Here is a 15,811-nt window from a genome sequence, read left to right as displayed (position 1 = left end):
TCTCTGGATTCATGCAGTCCGGAGCAGTACAGCAGTTGCATATTGTCCTGGATGCTTCCAGACTGCCCCCCTTTTGATAAGGGGAACCCGTGGCGTCTGGCCCTGCATGCCCCCTGCACGAGGGCACTCTGACCATAGAGGGATTGGGCACTCGTCGTCTGGAAGAACTAGAGTTCTTTCCGGCTGACCTAGTGCCTCCCTATCCAGGCTTTGCCAGATTATCTGAGGAAGCCTGGACTCGATCCGATAAAGTCCTGAAAGAAACGGTCATCTTTCCTAGGGACCAAGCTCAATCTACCCTGATGCGCGCTCTCACGGGCTGGGAGTGCGGGAACACCAAACTTTCTCCCTTTAAAGGAAGTTTCACGATGTTCTCTGTAGGGGACTCTATCCCGACCCCCTGCACTACTAAGTTTGCAGAGCGGACCCTTCAGGCTGGGATAGAGGGAAAACCCATACCTCAACTCCGGGAGACAGATCCTACTTCTCTTCTCTTCCCGGAGATTCGGAATGTTGGGTAGGAGCTCCAGTAACGTTCACAGTGGGGAAACTCGATCCCGAGTGTGCCTCCACCCTGTTCAGCGAGCAACTTCCCAGGATTCCGGAGGCTCTGCTGAGAGCGGAGTTTGAGACTAGGTGCAAGCTGAGTCGCTCTCTTCATTCCATCACCATCTCAGAGGTGACGGCATTACAGACGAACCTGTTTCAGGTCCTCACAAAGTCATTACAGTATTGGCATCTTTACAATCGGACCTTTATGACTGTGATCGCGAGGCAGAATTACCGGAAGCACATCTTTGCCGACACCACCATTAGGCATGAGCCCAATAGACTCATGAAGAGCTCTATCTGGGGACCTAACCTCTTCCCAGAGGTTGAGGTCAATAATGTCCTAGCAGAGGCAACCAGGGCGAACCAGAGTCTTCGCTCTCGCTGGGGTCTTCCTCTCAAAAAGAAGTTCTCTGAGACCTCCGGACCTCAACCGAAGGAAAGGAAGCGGTTCAGGAGATTCCAGAGCTGTCGGAAACCTCAGGCTCAGACTGTGCTCCAGGCGGTTCCGGTCTCACAGATCGGACAGCCTTCCACATCTAAGGCACAGCCTCAACCGCAGTACGTCCTGATGCAGCCGGCTCAGCAAGCTTCAGCTCCGCCAGCCTTCGTGACGTCCCCAGCTTTCAACGCCTCGTTCGAAAACCAGGGGGCGTTTCGAGGATACAATAGACATGCGAGGGGTAGTAGAGCCACAGCCGCCTACAGAGGTAGGGCAGTGTCCAAACCTCTCTCGCGTGGAGAAGGAACCCGAGGAGGCAGAGGGAGTAAGTCCTCTTCCAATCAATGAGCCTCCTCAGGTAGGCGAGAGTTTGTATTTCTTCCGGGACCGTTGGACCTTCAGTCCATGGCCCCACAACATAATTTCAAAAGGTCTGAGATGGAGCTGGGGCAGAGGACCTCCTCCGCCAGTCAGATTCCATCAACCTCCATCCAAAGAATTACTGGACTATGCAAAAGACCTTCTGCAAAAGAATTCAATAAGAAAGTCAAGCACTTGAAATTTCAAGGTCGTCTGTTTACTGTCCCAAAGAAAGACTCAGACAAGCAAGAGTAATTCTAGACTTGTCTCGTCTCAACTTATACATTCAGTGCAGCAAGTTTCGCATGCTTACAATCTCGCAGGTGCGGACCCTATTTCCCCATGGGACCGTCACCACCTTCATAGACCTTTCAGACGCATACTATCACGTCCCGGTTGCGAGAAATTTCTCTCCTTACCTAGGGTTCAGGCTGGAAAAACAAGCATACTCGTTCAGAATCATGCCATTCGGGCTCTACATAGCGCCCAGAATATTTACCAATCTGGCAGATACAGTAGTCGACTTCCTGTGATACTTGGGATTCCAAATAAACAGGAAGAAATCCTGTCTAGTCCCAGCTGATCAATTCCAGTGGTTGGGAATCCAATGGGATCTAAACACACACAAACTGTCTCTTCCGCCAGCCAAAAGGAGGGAAGTAGACAAAGCTACCAGGCTGTTCCTCAAGAACAAATTAGCCTCTCGTCGTTCCCAGGAAAGTTTTCTAGGCTCTCTTCAGTTCGCTTCAGTAACAGATTGGTTAATGAAAGCCAGACTGAAGGATATAAATGGTATGGCAAAAACGAGCCAACAGCAGAAACGGAGACAAGATGTCTCTAATTCCGCCGATATTGAAGAAAAGGCTTCGACCATGCTCTTCAATTTCCCCCCTCCATCGCTAGTGATCCATACTGATGCTTCCCTAAGCGGGTGGGGAGGATATTCCCAACACAGGAAGTTCAAGGAACATGGTTGGCAGTATTCCGCCAGTTCCATATCAACATTCTAGAGGCAATGGCAGTTTTTTCTAATATTAAAGAAACTACGTCCAGCCAGACAGATTCACATCAGGCTGGTGCTGGACAGTGCAGTAATTGTACATTGCCTAAACAGAGGGGGCTCCAAATCGAGCCATATCAATCAAGTTATGATAGCAATTTTCTCTCTGGCAAGGAATCATCATTGGCACCTGTCAGTTACCCACCTGGCAGGTGTTCGGATTGTTATTGCAGGCTCTCTATCCAGGACAACTCCGCTGGAGTCGGAATGGTCCTTGGACAAGACATCGTTCGGGTGGATTTGTCTTCAGGTGCCGGGCCTCCAGGTAGACCTGTTTGCCACAGAGAGCAACCACAAGCTTCTGTGTTACGTTGCTCCCAATCTAGACCCTCTAGCTCATTCCATAGATGCGGTGTCAATCGACTGGAACAGATGGCAAAGGATCTATCGGTTTCCACCAATAAACCCACTGTTGAAGTTTTACACAAACTCAGGTCATTCAAAGGTCAAGTAGCTCTTGTGGCACCCAACTGGCCGAAGAGCAATTGGTTTCCTCTTCTGCTGGAGTTAAAGCTCCGGCACAAACAGATTCCCAATCCAAGTTGACACAAGTAGCGCAAACTCAGACTGTGTCAGCTTCCTCAAGAATTCTGAGTGCCCTAGCTTTATGGACTTCTTGAAGTTTGCAGCTCAGTAAGGTGCTAACATTGACCCTCTTAAAACACTGTTCATAGAATCAGATAAGAGGGAATCTACACTTAGTCAGTATGACTCAGCAGTTAAAAAGTTAGCATTAATTCTAAGGGAATTTAAGGCTCAGATAATGACCACGAATCTAGCAATCTCTTTTTTCAGATCATTATTTGAGAAAGGGCTTGCCACTAGTACGTTTACTACAACAAAATCTGCTTTAACGAAAATATATTTTTACATGGCTTTAATATTAACCTTACAGACTCATATTTTTCATCAATTCCTAAAGCATGTGCTCGCCTAAGGCCAGCAACCCGTCCACACATGGTTTCCTGGTCCTTAAATGACATACTTAAATTGGCATCAGACACTGATAATGATTTATGTACATAACCGAGTCTGTTAAGGAAGACGTTAATTTTAGTAAGTCTAGCCTCAGGAGCTAGAATTTTTGAACTGTCGGCCCTCTCTAGAGAACCGAATCATGTTGATTTCCTCCCGTCAGGAGAAGTTCTGTTGTCTCCGGATCCCAAATTTCTAACAAGAATGAGGATCCACAAAATAGATGGTCTCCTTGGAAGATTATTCCCCTTCCACAAAATCTGTCTTTATGTCCAGTTAACACTTTAAAAAGCTTATTTAAATAGAACTTCTAATAGAACTTCAGGTCCTCTTTTTGTTAGGGAAAGTGGGGGCTACCATTTCCTTAAAGACCATCAGGCAACAAATTCTTTATTTTATTAGACAGGCTAACTATTTTATTAGACAGGCTAACCCGGATTCAGTACCTCGGGTACATGATATTCGGGCGGTGGCCACCTCAGCTAATTGTTTCCACAAATGAATTTTGTTGACCTTAAAAAGTATACGGGCTGGAAATCACCAACAGTATTTAAACGCCACTATCTTCAGTCCTTAGGGGCTCTTAAATATTCCACTGTAGCTGCAGGAAGTGTTGTTCCTCCTGACCCAGCTCAAATCTAATATATAACTTGTTTATCCTTGTTATAATGTATTCTTGTCCTAACTACCTATGGGTATTTTCTCTCGCCTACCTGCCTCGCTTGCTTGCCCTGCTTCTAGCCTCTTGGGTCAGGTCTGCCCCACAGCCTGACTCCTGCCTGTGTTTTATAGTCTTCAAAAGGGTTTGTCAAAACAAGTAGATGATTATTTGGGTCATGAACGTCATATACTGTTAATAATATGCAAGAATGCCAGAATTATACATAGATTTATTACTGAACATATTATATATAGAAAACTTTTGCATAACAATTTTTTATCTTTATAGGTAAATTAATTTTGGGAACTGAAAAAAATATTTACATTAAGAATGGTACCAGCATGAAGGACGATTAAGCAACTACCTTTCCCAGTAGGGGGTTTAAACCTGAATGTCTGATGTCTTTATGCCCTGAAGTCAGCCTAACACCTGAGATAGGAACTGGCAGCGCTGTAAAATTTTTTCGCCATGTTTAAGAAGAAATATGTTGTTTTGTTGTTGTTAAAAGCCAGAAAATTACAAGGGCTTTTAATAATCGGCAATTATTGATCAGTAACCAAATATATTTGCGTTGTATAACTTATGCTGTCTTCACATACCGTACATCAGTCGGAATATTTGAAGTGGCAGAGCCGGTCACCGCCCATGTCCTACCCTTTTCGCCATGAAGGAGCCGATAGGGTCTAGTTTGGCGCTCGCGTTCACTGGTTCATGTGTCGTCTGTTTTCGGTAGAGTGATAGTAATGTGTGTGAATTGGTAGAGTTATTTGGGGATACAGATATATTACATTTGCCTCAGGTAGTTCTGAGCTGTGCAGCAATTCTTCTGTTTCATTTGCTCACCTGGTATCGTCCTATGAGCAGATGATAACCCTCCCCCTTCTTACTCGGTTTTTCCCTCTTTGCCTCCTGTTCGTCACCTTGTGACAGTTATTCCTTTTCGTAACAGTGGCTCTTCCTCTTCTGCCACTTACTTATCTAGAGTGAGTTAACCTGGTGATAGAACAGCTCTCATTCACAGCAATCGCAGACGGCACTGACTGTCGTCACGGTTACATGGTGACGTCATGCAAGAACCCGCTACCTTCCCCACCCAGCTAACTCTCCCAGCCATACGGTACTTAATACCGGCATTCCGTGACATCATTGCAGATATTCTGTGGTATGTCACCTTCTCTGGCATTTTTTTGCCTGACCATCATCGTCAGTAGAGTACCTCCGTTCAAGCTTGGGGTTTCAACTGTGATTTGGTTGATTCTCCATTAGTATTTTAAGCGGTGCATAGCTCGTGATGTTTCGTTTTCACTCTCTTTTGCCAAAGATGAATCCATTGACCTGTGCTCTTTATTTTACCTCGGCTCCTGTTAAAACTAGTAAGGTGCTTTATCATGGAAGCAGAGCCTGTGGGAAATGGATGAACAGTCGAAAGAGAAAGCTAGGAAACTGTTTAGTGTTAAATAGCTCTGCACCTAACACGAACAGTGTATTGTAATCGCAGCTGTGTTTGTAGAGTGAGTGTGAGGCTTCAAGAAAAGTCAGGAGTGAAAGACCGATTCTTTGTTATTCTCGACAGGTGTTTATAAGAAAAAAAGCGGATGGAAAGGTAGCGGGCGACCCAAGGCCCCCTGCTGCATCCATACATAATTTGTGTTTTCTGACAAGCATAAAAATATGTACAACATTTGTTACATGGCATATAAAAGGTAGATATACACATCGGCAGAAAGGCCATACAATGATGCAGAACATGAGGTACACAAAGAATCTGAAGTAAAGATAGGTAAAATACATGACGTGATTAATGTACATCTGAAAAGAGAAACACAGGGAAAGAGAGGCGCAATTTGTCGCCCTTACAAAATACTCCCCCCCCCCCAAGACAATGATTAGAGGAGCAATTATTGGATGAATCAATATTAATCATGGAGGCGCTGAGGCAGCCAGAGTGGGCCCCTGCTTCTGGAGAACTGTGGGCATGGGGTGGAAGTGACACCTGGGGACGGCTGGATCCGTTTTCTCGGCCGCCCGGGGCCCCGCTTTGTTGGGGAAGCAGGTGTGCCTTCCGGCAGGTATTGCGGGGGAACTCTAGGGCGCCTGCCTACTTCGCAAACTTTGCTGTCTAACAGGAATGCAGGTTTCGGCCTGTCGATGGTGATCCAGTCCTCCCACCTGTGGATGTCGAGGAGGAATGCTTTGCTGGCCCGCCTGATGACTCAATGGGCCCCCCTGTAGGACCTGGTTAAGGGCGGGTAGCGAGCGTCCACCATGACGAAGACGTAGGCGCAGGAGTGTAAGGCGGGTAGGCTGTAGGTGATGGTCCTGTCGGTGAAGGTCTTGTAGCAGGGCGCGAACCTCTGTGCGAGTTCCCTCAACCTCGGGAAGTGGGTGTCGGCTCCATTGGCCGACGGCAGGAAGAATTCTCCAGGTACGGCCAGTGTTTCCCCGTAGACTTTCTCAGAAGGGGAAGCGTCACCATTTGCTTTCAGTGCAGTGCGGAGGCCCAGCAGGACCCAGGACAGCTGTTCCTTCCATCTCTTGTTGGTGCAGCATGCCGTGAGAGCTGCTTTAAGAGAGCGGTGCACCCTCTCGACCATGCCGTTCGCTGCGAGGTTGTATACCATTGTGCTGTGTAGAGTTGTACCCATCAGGCGTGCCAAGGAGACCCAGAGCTCTGACAGGAAAGCAGGTCCCCTGTCTGTAGTGATGCTGTCTGGCACTCCGAAGCGGCTTATCCAACTGGGGAGGAGGGCCTCTGCGCATGATGATGTTGATGCTTCATCCATGGGGGTTGCTTCGGGTCAGTGGGTGGAGTGGTCTATGATTATCAGGAGGTATCTGGCTCCCTCCCCCCGACTGCAGAAGGGTCTGACGACGTTGATGAGGATGTGGCCCAACCTCCGACGAGGCTGGGGAAAATTGCCGATCCCGGATTCAGTGTGCTGGGATGTTTTGCTCGTCTGGCACAATGCAGCTCCTTGCCTTTGTCAGCCATGAGGCGTGCTGTTGTGTGCCCCAATGGATGGGAGAGACCGCGGACGATGTCGAACACTTGTTTTCTCCTTGATGTGGGTACCAGGGGGCGTGGGCGGCCTGTGCTGGTGTCGCAGAGGAGAGTTGTGTCCGAGTTTGCTAAGGGCACGTCTTCCCATTTGAGAGCCATCACTGCTGTCCTGTAGTCTGCCGTCTTCCTCTGACAGGTTGCAGGCTCCCAGGGCGGCAGCATGTGTTGAGGCTTTGGTGGCCTCATATAGTTTCTGGGCGTTGTCGACTAAGGCATCCATGTCCAGGTTCTCTGCATTCCTTATCTGGCGCCGAACTTCCTGCGGGAGGCGCCAAAGGAAGATTGCTTTTGTCAGGTCAATTGTTCCTTTCCTCCTGTTCTCGTTGCGACCTGGGAGTTCTACTAACCCTCGCAGCTGGTCCCAGGCTTCCCTGGGTGATGCATCTCCGAGGGGCTGGGATAACAGGTCGAATGCGCACTGCGCTCTCTCAGACACGTGCATGGAGTAGGAATTCAGCAGTTTGTTTTTTAAGTCTGTGTATGTGACTTTTTCTGGTTGCGCGTCCAGCCAGGGGGAGATTCTATTGAATAGTTCTTCTAGGAGCGCTGTCATGACTGTCTGATTCTGTAGCATCGTCGAGATGTGCGCCATGCGAAAATGCGTTTGCCCGCTGGAACCATGATGCTGTGTTTGGGTGCGAGAACAGAGGAAGTTTGATCGTGTCTGGCTTTGTTGGTGAGAGCGGCGTGCAGACGATGCTCGCAGTTTCACATTGAGGTTCTATTTCTGACATCTTGACTTCTCACGCACCAAAACACGGGAAAATGCGCCGTATTGAGTCCGTTAATGGTGCTGATTTGTTCGAGAGGTCGAACAAGGTGCCAAAACGTGCCCTTTGGGTATGCCGTGTTTAGTCCGTTAATGGCACGGTTTCTGCCAGGTAGGAGTTCTTCACTGGATGGGTCGATATCGTACTCGCCTAGCACTCTCCTAGGCCCGCGTTCGATCCCCCAGCCGGCCAGTGAAGGATTAGAGGAATTTATTTCTGGTGATAGAAATTCATTTCTCGGTATAATGTGGTTGCTAGGTAACCAATTGGTTCTTAGTCACGTAAAATAAGTCTAATCCTTCGGGCCAGCCCTAGGAGAGCTGTTAATCAGCTCAGTGGTCTGGTTAAACTAAGATATACTTAACTTTTTTTTCTCTGCCAGGTAGGGTGCTATCAGAGGCCTAAACTTTGCGCCGTAGTTAGTCCACTAAAGGCTTTCTGATGGTAGGGTGCAGCCATAGTTAGACCGTTAATGGCTTGGCCAAAACCGCGCTACCTGTCCCTGACCCGGAGTCACCAGTGTGAGGCTTCAAGAAAAGTCAGGAGTGAAAGACTGATTCTTTATTATTCTCGACAGGTGTTTATAAGACAAAAAGCGGATGGAAAGGTAGCGGGCGACCCAAGGACCCCCTGCTGCGTCCATACACGATTTGTGTTTTTTGACAGGCATAAAAATATGTACATTGGTACATGGCATATAAAAGGTAGATATACATATCGGCAGAAAGGCCGTACAATGATGCATAAGATGAGATACACAAAGAATCTGAAATAAAGACAGGTAAAATACATGACGTGATTAATGTACATCTGAAAAGAGAAACACAAGGAGAGAGAGGCGCAATTTACAAGGAGAGAGAGGCGCAATTTGTCGCCCTTACATGAGCTCTTAGAAACCAGTCAACCTAGGCGATATGCTGGCATATTGCTGGCTTAGTCTAAACAACAAAGATGATCTCAGAAGTGTATCTTTTAATGCTGGTTTTCAGGTGCTACTGCATACAGTTCCAGTTTTTGAAGCTGCTTAGAGCAGGTGAGGACTTAGATATGGTATAAGTTTTTTCACCGTCCTCTGTTCAACTTGCAAGTTCTTGGACCAAGGAAATGAAGACTCCTCAAATTGGTAAGGTGCTTTGGCCTAAATGTGAGGCGGAAGAACCTTTGAATTCAGTATTTCGTTCTGAGCACTACAGCTCGATTACTGCAAGAGTAATACACTGAATAAGGTTCTTAGACTCCTGTCATCCACTCAATTAATGTGCTGCAAAAGGCAGTCTTCTTGACTGCTTTGGCATCCGGAGCTCGGATTACCATACTGGGCTCTCTTAAACAAAGACAACATTTCACCAATCATACGCCTAGTTATCATTTGCTGTTGTCTCCTGGCCTATCTTTCCTGGCCAAGAATGAGGACTTTTTTAAAGGAAAAATCCCCAGCTCAGTACATATCTCATATAAAATATTATGCCTGGTTCAAGCACTTAAGGTTTACCTAGATGTCATGGCAAACATCCCAGATGGTCCTATTTTTCCTGCTCCTTATCACAAACAAACCACTCTTTCTACATTGGCTGAGAATTATTTTAGTGGCCGTCTTTAAAAGGCAGACCCTCACTCCTTTCCTAAGTCGCATGACATCCAAAAGGTGAGTACTGTACATCATTAACTTTCCTCGGAAATATTTCCTTTGAAGAAGTCTTCGAGTGTACGGAGTGGTTATTATAAACAGTATTCCTGAACTGGTGAAGGCACAATAATCCTGCAGCCAGACATGACATAATTAGGTAAGTCACTGTAGAACCACAATGGATAATACATTCATAGGTTCATAAGTTTCCTATTCTTTATTGCCAGACCTTAATGGGTATCCGGAATATTGTTAATAACCTTTGACTTTATGGTGAATAAAAAATTCCTGCAACACTATTGCTATGAGAGTGGTGGTCATGCTGAGATATTGCTGGGGAAGGTGCAATAATCCCACAGCCAGACCCAACATAATTAGGTAAGCCACCTTCAGACCGTGTTCTCTATTGCCAAAGTCTATGGGTATCCAGAATAAAGGAAATGGTTAATAACCTGTGACTGTACCTCAGACCAAAAATTAATCTGGGTGGTTGGGATTTATTTATTAGGAGCTAAGCCATTTTGTCACCTGTCAGTTTCTTTTGTAGGCTCCTTTGAAGACAAACAGCAGCTATACTATAAAAAAACAGGTTTTGATGTAGGAAAAACCTGTTTTTGGTAACTGCTGTGAGTCCTCAAACCCACCCACTTTCCCTGATGAAAGGCATGGGGCTTGGGTGAACATTTATCTTGCACAAGTAGGTAAAAATTGATAGGGAGCTGCTACACTCTACCAAGCATGAAGAGACCTCTCTGGCGTGGTGTTTAAAGGTCTGCCTTGTTGCCAGTTTCACAAAAGAACTTGACAGACCTTTGAATGTTTTGAGACAAACCCTGAGGGTATAATTATAAGATTATAGGGGTTTTTTCATTTCCAGGGATTTTAATCTCCTTCCTATTCCGCACTGCTTAGGATTTGTCTTCAGTCCATTTCTTCTCCACAACCTATGAACAATAACATATTTTTCTTAGTTTTTACAAAGATTTACCTTTGTATGTATAGCTCATTTATAAATATTTAACATTTTTGTCTAGACAAGAAACATCATACAGTGTTTACATCTAAGTAACTGCGGGGGTAAGCTGTTTGTATAATGAATTGGCACTGTCTCTAAGATCCCATGCTGGCACAAAGCCACCTTAATCTTAACTATTTTGTCAGTGCTTGTAGATGTACATTTATCATTGTTATCTGTTTGCATATGATTGTTTATTTTCTCACTCGTCCAACTTACTCTATGTTATGCTTTATTTCATATTTCCTTGCTTACTAATTTATTCTTTACCTATAATATTAAGAAATCAAGATAATTGTAGAAAGGGGAAATGCCTCCAAACATACCGTGACCACTGAAAGTGCCCAATGTAGACAGTCTTAAGCTGCTTATCCATGGATTTAAACGCACGTGGAGCTGTTTGAAATACAGTATTGGCAACAGCGCTAAATTGAGATGTCATGTTGATAGAAAATCTGATTCCATTTCTTGTTATTGCATGAAAGAACTTCGTCAATCGTGAACCTATGTAATTGACTTAGAATTCTGCGTAACGAAAAAGATGATGTTTGATATCTGTAATGGGAGAAATGGTTTTATCTCTCTCTCTCTCTCTCTCTGTTGTTCCTATAGACTTGGCATATATGTGGAGATTAAACACAGTGTAGATGACCCAAACAGCCCCACCGGAGAGCTCATTTCATTCTGGAATGAGTATAGCCTTGTACATGCCTTATATAACCTACTGTGGATTCTGTTCTCATATTCATTACCCAGTAAAAAATCTGCCTGGATGCAGTTGTGGTTTTACTCAACTTCTTCATTCCCACTGCTATCCCTGAGCTTAGAGGTTGGTTAACTTGATGCTTTTTCTCCAACTATTCCCATCAGCGGCATCTTGCTCTGCTGAACCCTTCTTCTCCAGATCTTACTTCACTTTATCAGGCCTCTATCTCTTTCAAAATTCTGCTCCTAATATGTTCCAACCAAGCATTCTTCAGTCTTTCCTTCTCACTCATTCTTACTACATGCCCATATCATCTCAATTTATGCAGCGAGATCCCAAAATTCACCTCAGAATCCTTTTTCTTTTCAGTCCACTACTATTCCTCCTTCCTTCTAAATGCCTGTGTTTCTGAACCATACTTCATCAGTGATCTGATTATGGCACAACATACCATTTCTTATTTCTTTGCCACCCTTTTGTCACACACATTACCCCTGCCACCTCCCTATATTTCCTCCAAGCTGCTTTTGTCCTTCTGACAACCTCGGCTTCACACCCTCTTTCTTGGCTTAAAGTAGATCCGAAACCGAAGTGTCCTTAGAAATCAGCTGAAAGTGCACACAGTCCTGAATACAGTACACTTTGGCAATTAAGAGATAAAATAATTCTCATTGTTATAAATTCATTCCACCAGTTATAAACACATGATCAATCTCATGGGGTCTGAAATGATTAGGTCCTTTTTATGGATAATTCAGTGTGCCTCTGTTGCCATCATCAGGGAATTGTGTACCTGTTGGTTAGGGCATGGCTCTTGCAACCTCATTCCAAGGAGAATTAAGAACAGAAGGTTAACATGCCTTTTGGAGCAAAACCCTTCAAAGAAATAAGACTAGCAAAAACAGGTGACAGCCTTTCTGTATTAAAAGGAGAGGTTAAACAGTCATTAGATACATTACTCCAAGCCTCTGGCAATTGAAAGTGAAAATTAAGAATTCCAAGGTTCTATTACAAGAGTTATTCCTCACCCTTGAGGGTCAATAAAAATAATAAAAAATATCTTAAACGATTTGTAATTTTTTTGTTAGGTAAGCAAGCCAGAGCCTTTTGTGCAGGGAGTATTCTTCAGTGCAACTTGTCACAGCTGTTGAATCTCAGTAACAAAGTAATTAGCTGGTGATGAGGGCATTTTTGGGGGATAACCCCCCTCTCGCCACTTCACTCTTTCTTCGCCTGTTATCATGAGAAGATGCTCCTGTTCCATCTGCCCTGTGTGCTTATGGGATTCTTTGATGTAGATGAGTAGCTTGCTATCGTTTCCTTTTACCGCCTTTGTGTGCCTTTTTCATTTATTTTGCTTTTTATAGTGTCTGTTGGCTTTGTTTTTCTCATGCAAGTTTGGGGGTCTTGAGTGACCTTGCTGTCACTTCATATCTCCCATATTGAAGACCCACAAGTTATGTGCTTCTTGGCCCTCTCAACAGTGGGAGAAGTATGACCAAAGGAGAAAGAGTAAGATGTCACCGGGTTCGTCAGGGGGTAACACTGAATCCCTCTGGTTCCTTTCTGCCACCAGTTGCCAATTCTTTTCCACCTCACCTGGATCTTTCCCTCCTGGTAGGGCCAGCTCTCTTAAGTTCTACAAACCCATTCATCCTTCATCTGAGGATGCGGAAGACAAGGGAGATGTCTTCCTTTGAGTATCTATGTACAATCTGGCCTGCACTTAATCTTCCAGGTAGCCTGTTGCTTGCTGCCTCCCTTGACTAGCTGGCAGGAAGGAAACATACAAAACCAACCATTAATGTGTCCACTGCTGCTTCTACAGTTCCCATGGCTACCTCATCTGCTGCAGATGATCCTCTAGTGGTGTTGTGTTACCCGTAGCTGACTATATAGGTGTTGTGACTACTCCTGCTCCATCCTTGGCCATTACTGTGGAGTTGAAGGTGAGTGAGAAGTCTGAGAGGGAAAGGAAGACATGTTCTCACTATTCTTCCTCTTCATCATCGTTATCTTCTTCCTCTTCATTCATGTCTGTTGATTCTCTTCCTCCACGCAGGAGGAAGAAGAAGGGGAAGTTCAAGGCCTTGCTAAAGAAGCCCAGTGGACTTCTCTCACTTGCTCTTCCTCCTGGCAGGAGAGCAGAGGTGCCAGTCCACTGCAAGATGGGCTGTTGCCACTGGACATGCCCATTTGGATATAATAACCTATCCCTTGCAAGTGCGCTCTCAGCCTGCACCAGGACAGCCTTGCGCATCCCCCTCACTCACCCTGTATCAGTTTTATGCCCCAGGTGTGGGTTGCAGCTCAGGTTAACCGCCCCCTCTCCCCCCAAAGCATCTGTTGAGTTGTAATGGGGCAGACATGTGCAACCAGTTCACTCATTGTGCAAGCACTTTACTGGTCTTGTGCAATCCAAGCACTCTCACTCAAGGGAAAGATCACTATTAATCTCTTCCACCTCTCACAAGTGCAGTTCAAGAGAGGTGTTGCAACCTCCCACTCTTCCCCTCTGTCTTACTCAGTTGTGACAGAGTGTGGGAGCAAAGGGGCAAGAGGATCAAACCTGAGGTCTTGTCCACTTTCTCCATCGAGATAATCATCTGAAGCTGGAAAGGATTGGGAGTGGGAGAGGGAGCAGAAGTCTGTTGTGGCCCTGTTTTCTCTGGGAGAGGAGGTAGTTCATGCCTATGGGGATCCTCTGGATCTTGAGGTACCTTCTCCTTCAGGCCAAGTTAGAACAGTGTTTTTGAGAGGTCATTTTGCTCATTCACATTTGCAATAATTTCAGGAAGGTAACCTGGACTTTTCTTCTGTCCATGGTTTCAAGTATGGAGGTAGCCTCCATACCACAGAGGTGTGACCATCAGTCAGATTGCCTTGTTCTTAGTTAGAACATGGTGTTGTAGGGGAGGTGAACACTGATCTGTGGGTCAGGGAGTTCGTTTGCCTCCAACAGGTCAAGCAAGCTCCTCCCCCTGCTGTTTTCATGCCAGCAAAGGTTCTATACTCCAGCAGATGTGCAGCCTACCCCTCTGCGGTTGGATACATTGGTCTGCCAGCTGACAAACAACCTCCCCCTCTGTTAGGGAGACTTCTCTTATAATGCTATGGAGACCATTGCGTTAGACTCTGTAACATGGTGTCTCTGCAAGATGTTTCTTGGCTAGATCTGTGGATGTACACACTCACTTATGCTGAGACAAGTATTGTATCTTCAGACAAGAGAGTGATGTACTGGAGGTTGTTGGTGTCTGGAGATAAGGCCATTATCTTCTTGGCACACCAGATTGCTAATCAGTGGGCAAACCTGGTTTTTTTCGGGTGAGATAGTATTATCTCCTTGTTCTCTAGGCAGATGTCCCATGAAGCCTCTTACATAGAAACTGATTGGTGTTGGACTTCCTCCATACATATACCTTCCTCCGGGAAAGATAGATATTGCGGTTGAGCTTTCTTGAGACTCCATCTTAACTGTGCTGTGTTCTTCAAACCCTTGCAGGGGGTGAAGGCTCATGTTACTAACCCTTCGTTCTCAGCAAAGCCTGTGCTTTAGGGGCCCAGACAGCAAGTTCAGTCTTCTTTCTCTTCCAAGAAACATTTTGTCCTTACTCTGGGCAGTCAAGGAAAGGAGGAAAAGAGTCACAAAGAGTGGTAAACCCCTTCCTCTGCTGCCATGAGTAGGCTTGCCTGTCATGCCTTAGGGCAAAGTGGCAACAACAAGGAGTAGAGCTTTTGGTTGTGTCAGTCCTCTGGCACAGATACAGACATCTGTTCAAAGATGTTCGTCATCCCTCTCTGTAACACGAATATTGTTTCCAACTTACTCTTCAGATTCCTTGAAATCTCAGGCCTTGTTGCTGGAGGTGGAAATATTGACAGATAAAGGCACTGTGGAAGTTGTAGACCAACAATCTTTGGGATTTTACAGCTGCCTTCTCTTTGTAAAGAAGGCAACAGGGGTTTGGAGGTCTATGATCAACCTTGTAACTGTGAATGAGTATGTTCGACAGACTTGCTTCATAATGGAAACTTTGCGTTCAGTGTTAGATTCCATCAGAGAGGGGAACTTTGTGCTTTCAGTAGATCTGTTGGATGCATACTTTCAAGTTACCATTCTTTAGGACTCTTGGAATTACCACTGTTTTGTCCAAAGTAAGATGATTTTCCAGTTCAAGGTCTTGTGCTCTGGACTGGCAACTGCCCCTCAGATATTTACTCGGGTATTCGCCTTGGTCTTGACTTGGGCTCATTTGAAGGGTAATGTAGAGCCCCAGTCCTCGATGCTAATCCGTTCCAGAAGAAGCGTCAAGATTCAATTTAGTCGAGTTCTGAATCAATTTCTCACATAAGAAATAACTGAAAATGGTTTAATCCGTTCCTGACCACCAGTCATTACCCCAACCTTGCCTTTTTATACAAAACATTACACGAATTACAATTAAATAAGTTCAGAGTTAAATAACTTAACATATTAGAAGGACTTTTTACATTTTTAAATGGTTACTGTATAAAAAAAATTAGCCTACGACCAATGCGGTCATATTACCGATGGTAGACCAAGCGCCATAGGCTAGGCTAG

Source organism: Macrobrachium rosenbergii, chromosome 12 (assembly GCF_040412425.1).
Source record: "Macrobrachium rosenbergii isolate ZJJX-2024 chromosome 12, ASM4041242v1, whole genome shotgun sequence".
Lineage (NCBI taxonomy): Eukaryota > Metazoa > Arthropoda > Malacostraca > Decapoda > Palaemonidae > Macrobrachium > Macrobrachium rosenbergii.
Note: the sequence above shows the minus strand (reverse complement) of the source record.